Source organism: Acipenser ruthenus, chromosome 6 (genome assembly GCF_902713425.1).
Source record: "Acipenser ruthenus chromosome 6, fAciRut3.2 maternal haplotype, whole genome shotgun sequence".
NCBI lineage: Eukaryota > Metazoa > Chordata > Actinopteri > Acipenseriformes > Acipenseridae > Acipenser > Acipenser ruthenus.
Genome location: NC_081194.1, coordinates 31,759,714 through 31,766,802, shown reverse-complemented (window position 1 = coordinate 31,766,802; position 7,089 = coordinate 31,759,714).

Sequence of the window (7,089 nt, the reverse complement as noted above, 5' to 3'; positions counted from 1 at the left end):
TGCCTAGTAAGTATTCGCTTGTGTAACAAACACGATTTATGAAGTTTACTTTAGATGAAGTAGTTATGAGTTTATTATAACATGTAATTCTGGTGTCGTTTTCAGAGGGAGAGAGAGACATCGAGAAAAGGTTTACATATTATAATAAATGTGAATATTCCAATAATAATTGGAACTTTGAAATACTACAGATATCCATTTAAGAATAATAATATGTAATGGTACTACCCTACAGCACTAAATTAATAAATTTAAAAGAAAAATAAATAAAGGCAAGTCAAATTTGGTGAAATAGGGTCTTAAATGTATTATAATGATGGGAGACTCACTGAGGGTTAGTAGGACAGTGTTCTTGACTGCAATTTAAACTTGAGCACTGCTGATCACACTGTAATATTAGCTGCTTTCATGTTCACACAGGGCTGTGTGTGACAAGGCATGCCAACTCATGACTCTTTTCACTGGAACTTAATAATTCTATCCCCTCGGGAAGTAACTTAAGGCTCCTGTGACCTACAAGATCCTTAATAAATGTAGGGGGGTTGTCATATACCTACAGTGCCTTGCATAAGTATTCACCCCCCTTGGACTTTTCCACATTTTGTAGTGTTACAACCTGGAATTAAAATGGATTTAATTGGGATTTTTACCATTTGATTTACACAACATACTTAACACTTTGAAGGTGCAAAATATATTTTATTGTGACAGAAAAGTTAATTAAACAAAAAAAAAAAAGACGTGTTGGTTGCATAAGTATTCACCCCCCTGAGTCAATATTTGGTAGAAGCACCTTTGGCAGCAATTACAGCTGTGAGTCTTTTTGGGTAAGTCTCTACCAGCTTTGCACATCTGGATCCTGCAATGTTTGCCCATTCTTCTTGGCAAAATTGCTCAAGCTCTGTCAAGTTGGATGGGGACCGTTGGTGAACAGCAATTTTCAAGTCTTGCCACAGATTCTCAATCGGATTGAGGTCTGGTCTTTGACTGGGCCATTCTAAAACATTCAGGTTCTTGTTTTTAAACCACTCCAGTGTAGCTTTGGCTGTGTGTTTAGAGTCATTGTCCTGCTGGAAGGTGAACCTCCGCCCCAGTCCCAGGTCTCTTGCAGACAGAAACAGGTTTTCCTCTAGAATTTCCATGTATTTGGCTCCATCCATCTTGCCCTAAATCCTGACCAGTTTCTCAGTCCCTGCCGATGAAAAGCATCCCCATAACATGATGCTGCCACCACCATGCTTCACTGTGTGGATGGTGTTCTCAGGGTGATGAGCAGTGTTGGCTTTGCGCCACACATAGCGCTTTGCGCTAAGGCCAAAAAGTTCAATTTTGGTCTCATCAGACCAGAGAACCTTTTTCCACATGTTTGCTGTCTCTCCCACATGCCTTTTGGCAAAATCCAAACAGGATTTGATATGGGTTTTTTTCAGCAATGGCTTTCTTCTCGCCACTCTTCCATAAAGCCCAGCTTTGTGGAGCGTCCGGGTTATAGTTGTCCCATGGACGGTTTCTCCCATCTCAGCTGTGGATCTCTCCAGCTCCTTCAGAGTTACCATTGGCTGTGTGGTCCAGTGGTTAAAGAAAAGGGCTTGTAACCAGGAGGTGCCCGGTTCAAATCCCACCTCACTCACTGACTCGCTGTGTGACTCTCAGCAAGTCACTTAACCTACTTGTGCTCCGTCTTTTGGGTGAGATGTAATTGTAAGTGACTCTGCAGCTGATGCATAGTTCACACACCCTAGTCTCTGTAAGTCGCCTTGCATAAAGGCGTCTGCTAAATAAACAAATAATAATAATAATAATAATAATCACAGATTTAAAGTTATTGTAGCTGACAAAATAATTCAGTAAATCGTACTCATTCTGCACTTCCATGAGCTACATCGGTCTCAAACATGTATTTCATTTTTAAATCTTTACAAGCCTTCTAGGAAGACTGTTTCTGCTTTATTCTCTTGGTCATTTCACCCCTGCATTATCTTCTGGTTCAAAGCATGTTACTGGATGAAAGGAGAGGTAGCTGATTGGGGGTGGGGACATTTTACCCTCCACGTAAGACAGTACAAAAACAGTATAAATGCATGACCTGCAAACCGAGATTTCTTTAACCTAGTGTAGTTCCAAATATCATGTTTAATATAACGTGCTTCTTTCAAAACTGCACATTTGAGACCTGTATTATTGCATGGTGGAGAACATTTCTGAAACTATTTTGTTATCTACAATTGCTTTCAGGATAACAAGAGAGAATGTGGGTGGAGACCATCGTTAATATCCAGCTATACATTGCACTCTCAGCCAATCAGAGTGCGTGAGTTATCCCCACTGTGTTCTACTGTACCTGGGTTACTGACTAAATAATATATATACCAAAACCAGTAAAAAAAAAAAAATACTATTTGCAAAACAGTATTTACTATTTTCTATTTAAAATACATTTCTGTTAACTTATTTTCTATTTGCATTTTGAATAGATTTGGGGGCCACTGTTTTCTATTTAAATACTTTCCTTGGCTATTTTGCCCATCCCTGGTTTCACTCCACATTTACCAACATGCTCTGAAGTGAGCTAGTCCATATGAGCACATGCAGCTGCTAATGCCCTGTAAAAAACAACAGTATTTCTAAAAGGGATCACCACCACTGCATGCTACACATGGCTTTTCGTGACAGAGGAGAACATGTAAATCCAGATAAATGTAAATCAAGATTTTGGGCATGAAGTAGGGTTGCCAACTCTGGTTGGACCTATTCCGGGAGGTTTCATCATGGCTTTAAGGCATGACCTCCTCCGAAACTCATTTACGAAGGAGCGAGCCATTTACCCGCAGTTTTGGGTGCAGTTTGCCCCCAGTGGAAAATAAGGACCAGCATATGTATCTGTTGTTTTGTGCCCACAAAATAAACAACAACAAATAAACAATTTTGAAAAAACACCAATTGTATTGTTAATCTTATTTTTAAAAGGATGATGGGGTTTAGGTTAGTTTACTTTTTAATGCATGTTTACGTTTTTGTGTGTTAGCTAATACTGTTACAAATAAATAGCTAAAAGAAAATAGTACGCCATCACAAAATGACTGATACAGCAAAAACACAGTCATTAGACTTACATTTTTTTAAATTGTATTTACCTTATAGAAGTTGGGTCTGCTGAAGTTGAGTGTCTTTGCTCACGGTTTCTTTCTTCTTACACCTGTACTTAGGTTGGTTTCTTGCTGCTTCCAGACACTCTGGACACTTTTTGACATATTCATAAAAGTCAGCGCATGACATAGTTCAGCTGCACCTGTAATTCTGCTTTCACAACACTATCACATAGCCTAATTGGTTCCTTTCTTTGCTCCAAAGCTGAATCATTGAGCTGAAAACCCATTCTCAGTATGCATTAGAGACTTGAATTGTAAGCGTGAAAGATACAAGTTTAAAAATGTGTCTGTTTTCACTTTATGGTATTTGTTTGAAAACTTCTACCGATCTTTTTCAGTTCTTTACTCCTTTGAAATGATTTGGTGTAAAATGCAGTGATCATCATATAACTTGTTAAAATCAATCTCAAGGTGAAGAACTTTAGCCAACTTCTCAATATCAGACTATTTCACTTCATTGTCCAGTGAGAGGACTGACATTTGTTTTCAAACAAATGTCTTGAAATCATACTATTTCTCAAGGTATGCAATGCGTCTTAACAGTGACTTATCTGCTTCCTCCTCAGATGTTCTCCTATTAGACGGAGAGACATTGTGCAAAATAGCCTGAGCTGATTGTTTCCTTCTGTTTAGTTTAGAGGCCTTCCATGACACAATCCAGTACTGCACAGTTGATATTGTTGCATTCTAGCTTTTTGAGTGCGTCATTCAATATACTCCCATCAGATTAGGCTTCCCATATAATACTGGCACATTCTTCTCCCCCCTCCAAAATGAAATATGCCTTTAACACTAGAAGCCCCGCAGCAGTCATTTTGGCGTTTTTTGGTTTTAAAATGTAATTTTCACCAGTCGTGTAACACATATGGGGCTGTGCGTTGGTGTACCTTTCTGTCTGTATGTATTAAATATTCTCACAAAGCATGAAATGCGGGAGTGCAGAAATAAAGGAGATATATTACATTATACCTAAAAGCCCCGGGAGCAGTCACATTGATGGCCACACATAAAACAATTGTATTGTGATTATACAGAACGGTATTCTACTTTATTATTTTTATTTACCAGTCCGCAATGTGTTTAGCTGTAATCAGATTAGTCTCTACTCTCTGCCTGAGTGAATGACTAACAGTCTATTGTTTTCAATCTACCTTTTGAAGGCTGGTGCCTGCTTGCCAGCTGCGCTGCTTTGGTCATTCAATTAGCATCGGGACTAGTGAAAATAAATACCAGAGACTGTGGAGTTTTACAACCCAACAAAATATGGAGTTGATGTTATAAATATGGAGATGGCATGGAAGTATTCCGTGAAAGCTGGCTCCCGACGGTGGTCTGTTCAGGTGTTTTACAATGTATTGGACCTAGCAGCCATCAACTGCTGGGTACTTTACAAAGAATACACAGAGAAGAATTTACCAAGGGGAGAATATATTTTACAGTTAGCTCAGCAACTTCTCAAGCTGAAGCTGGCAACCCCGCTGAAAGCCGGAAGAGACGCCAGTGCCAGGTTAGCAAGTGCAATAAAAATAAAACTTCGGACAGCTGTGCCTTGTGCAGAAAGGCGGTGTGGAGAAGCGCATTATCTGTGTTGATTGTGAACAGACATAGACTCATGGTAAAGGAATACCCTTTTGTCGAAGAAAAATAAATTAGACTTTTTTAATAACTTCTTGTGCTGTGCGCTTCTGTAAAATGTTTATTTTTCTAAGTTTACTTATCTACGTTGATCAGTTGCTTTTGCTCATCTGATAATAAACCGATTGCTGTTGAAAAGTTAAGAATGTATTGCTATCGTTTCAGTTGTATAAATAGGTATATTGTAAACCGATGTCTGTTCAGATGTTTATTTATTTATATTTTCTTGTTTTGATTTGTAAAATAAATGTTCATATATATATATATATATATATATATATATATATATATATATATATATATATATATATATATATATTCGGTTGTTCAGATGTTTATAAAAAGTTGCATAAAAAGTCAGTGTTTCACGCATACAGGGTTGGGTGTTTGCAGTGGAGAACGAGAGAGAGAGAGGATAAGAATTAAAATCTCGGGAAAAACCTCAAACCCAGACACCTGCCCAAAAGAAGAAGGGGAGGAGCGGTGGTTCCCGGAAGAAGGCAAAGAAGCAGGTGCCAGCTCCAATGCCCAAAACTGGGGAGCCAGAGTGCCCAGCGCCCACAAAGGGGGAGCACGAGTGTCCAAGGTCCTCTATGGCGATGTGGGACTGGCTGACGGACCATGAGGGGTGGATGACAAGGGACCTCCCAAGGGCGATTGACCTGCTGTGGGCCCGAGATGGGGAGTGATGAAAAGCCAGGGAACATCAACGCCACCCAGCATCCATCCTAGACATCGCTGCAATGGTACTCGATTTCCTGGCTGCAGATATGGAAGGGGCCCTGCCATCTCCAGTCCCATCGGAAGGAGTCGCACCTACTCCACCGCTAGTGGTAGAAGCCTTCTGCCAGAGCCCAGAAGGGAGCCACACAAGTCCCCAGTTTTCTCAGTTGTGATTGATATACACAAATGGCTCAACAGGTATCAATTTAATTCTTAAAGAAGAATATAAAAATCAGAAGCCCTAATTATAGATTTCAAACACATATTATAATACAAGAGACAATACTTTTCAAACAATGTCATTGACTGTTATTCTGATAAATAAACTAGCTGATCCTGGGAATTATACAATTAGAATACTGTTATATGGAAAGGTATAATGCATTTAAACAAATACTCACCATCTCATCTTATTTCATTTTTAACCACGATAACTACAATTCTGTGGAGGGGGGGGGGGGGGGGGGGGTCTCCTTCAGATCCCCATCATATGCCGGCTTAAGTAGAAAACTTGTGGCGGGGGGGGGGGGGGGGGGGTTGGGGGATAATCTTTGGCTCCTGACCAAATCCTTCGGTGCACATTGTGCAGCTCTTGGGCTGAATTGCAGTTGCAGGCCTCGCATATTAACATTTGGGTTTCATAAAACTTTTGCAACATTGCCAATTTTGACTGAAACTTGCGACAGCCAGACAGCAACCGCAAGTAACAATTTTCTTCACAAATCCTGTTTTAGGACATACCTTGCCGCTCATACAACTGGCTGGCTATTGATATGGGAGCGAAATCAGAAAGGAAAGAGTATTTAGGGACTGGTCAACTCCTTTTGTTACATATACAGATGCTGAATGAATATCAAAGTACTGACTGCTGGGGGGCTCCTGAGTGGAGCATCCGGTAAAGGCACTCAGCATGGTGTGCAGGATGCGCCCTATGGCCTGGAGACTGCCCATTCGAGTCCAGGTTATTCCACTGCTGACTGTGGACGGGAGTTGGCCAAGCACTGCCCGGCTGAGGAGGTATCGCAAAGTCCATAGACAAAACAAAACGTTAAAATAAATTAGTTCTGCACCGTAAAACAGAGCTGATTTTGCAAGTGCTTGCTAGTCTATTAACCAGTTTGAAATTATTTTGAAACAAATAAAAGCATTTTCGTTTCGGCTTTGTTATTAAAGATTTCACATGTGGCAATACTGCCCTATAATTACTGCATAGTAGTACTCTGATCATTCCACTGTGTTATGTTGTGAACCATAGCTAAGTTTTAAAACTGAGAGATAGCAAATGCTTATCGTAAAAGTTTATTGGTACATCAAATGAAGAGCCATATAAGAACGATAAATACTGTAACTGAATAGAAGGAGTTTACCGGTACCTTAAAATGAAGAGCCATATAAGAACGATAAATACTGTAACTGAATAGAAGGAGTTTACCGGTACCTTAAAATGAAGAGCCATATAAGAACAATAAATTCTGTAACTGATTAGAAGGCCTTCTTTATTGTTCTCCAAGTTGCTGCAATTAATAATAATAATAATAATAATTTATTTCTTAGCAGACGCCCTTATCCAGGGCGACTTACA